A 1,795-nucleotide genomic window follows, 5' to 3' on the forward strand; every position below is an offset into this window, starting at 1 on the left:
GACATACAAAGCAACAAAGAAATGATCTTATAAATATGTTAGATACAATTGCAAGAAAGAAAAAAAAACGTTTGACTACTTATCTTGGGGTTCATATCACCTAGCATCAACTTATCTGACCTTTTCTTCTTGTCTCAGACATAAACTAGTAGTTCAGATTTCAAACTGACAAATAAATGTAAGGAAGCCAACAAAAAAATTCAGTTCCTCTCATCTGATGATGCCTCTACAACAATGAGGAAAGAGTTCATCCTGCTAAGGAATTATGATAGGATATCAAAAAGAAAATTCATTCTTCTAGGTCTTCCATATTTTTTCAATGTAACCTAAATGATGTAAAACACAATATACTGCTCTGATACTTTTACGTTTTATCAGTTTTGCACATTTTCATATGGACTTCACCTCAGTCTACAACATTCCTTCATTATTCTGTCCCTGATATTTTTACACTACCACGACATAAGAACATTTTCATATGATTTTTATTATAAAAAAACTGTACAGAGGTGTCTCATTTATGAGAGCAAATAATGAGTACATTTCCTAACAAGCATTGTTCCCTCTTCCCACCATCCCTTCCCTCCCACCTCCACAAATACGCTCCCCTTCCCCCTTCCCCTGCCTAAATTGTAAAGTTCATTTTTCAGCAGAGTGTCTTGTGCATCTCATTGATACAATGGGTTAACCTGTATCCCTATTTAACCATTTTGTATTTCCCTTCTCCTCGTCAAATTAGAGAAACGTATACACAGGATGTAGGTGTACCAACTTCAAATACAATGAAAACAGGGGTTATAGCGTGCGGGAGGAACATATACAGAAACAAAAAAAATCATATTGCACATCATAAGTACATTAGAAACAATAACAAGAAAGAAAAAACATACTTGTGTCCCTGTCTTTGGGTTCATTTCCCTTAATATCATCTTATCTGCTCATATGCACATAGCTTTTGAATTATTCTGCTTATCCCAGACATATATTAGTTATTGAAAATAAGGGAAACCACGGGACCTATGTTTCTTTGGACTTGGCTTACTTCACTTAATAAAATTTTTCCAAGACTTTCCAATTCCTAACAAATTGGGTGATACCATTCTTTCTGATGGAGGCATAGAATTCTGTTGTGTATGTACACCCATATTTTCTTGATCCATTCATCTACTGAGGGGCATCAGGGTTGGCTCTATATCAGCTATTGTAAATAATGCTGCAGTAAACATAGCTGTGCTGGTAGTTTTAGTATGGTCTTGTTTGTGATCATTTGGGTAAATGCCCAAAAGTGGGATTGCTGGGTCATAGGAAAGCTTTATATGGAGTCTTTTGAAGAGCCTCCATACTGCTTTCCAAAGTGGTTGAACAAGTTTACATACCCACCAAGAATGCAGTAGAGTTCCCTGTGGCCACATACTCTCCAGCATCTGTTGTTGCAAAAATATGGAACATTTCACTAATTTGCATGTCAACCTTGCTCAGGGGCCATGCTAATCTTCTCTGTATTGTTCCAATTTTAGCGTATTTGCTGCCTAATTGAGCACAGAACATTTTTTATATATAAAGTGTAATTGATTTTCTTAAACTAGACAATTCAAAAAAAAAGTAAGTTCAAAAGAATTCTTGTGAAATTTTAGAACCATGTATTTCTTCTTCTTCTTCTTCTTCTTCTTCTTCTTCTTCTTCTTCTTCTTCTTCTTCTTCTTCTTCTTCTTCTTCTTCTTCTTCTTCTTCTTCTTCTTCTTCTTCTTCTTTTTTAGCAATACAACAAACTGTTAAAACCATGTATTTCTTACAT

The 1,795-nt window shown here is 35.0% G+C and overlaps 1 non-coding gene across 1 annotated transcript; it reads right to left on the bottom strand.

Moving 5' to 3' along the window:
• Positions 1-1,434: 1,434 nt before the first annotated feature.
• On the bottom strand, positions 1,435-1,541 carry LOC138834538 (U6 spliceosomal RNA). Its single transcript, XR_011374178.1, has one exon. It is a non-coding gene; the product is annotated as a U6 spliceosomal RNA (small nuclear RNA).
• Between the last annotated feature and the right edge of the window lie 254 nt (positions 1,542-1,795).

This window comes from Dipodomys merriami, unplaced genomic scaffold (genome assembly GCF_024711535.1).
Source record: "Dipodomys merriami isolate MVZ:Mamm:240054 unplaced genomic scaffold, mDipMer1.0.p SCAF_2187, whole genome shotgun sequence".
Lineage (NCBI taxonomy): Eukaryota > Metazoa > Chordata > Mammalia > Rodentia > Heteromyidae > Dipodomys > Dipodomys merriami.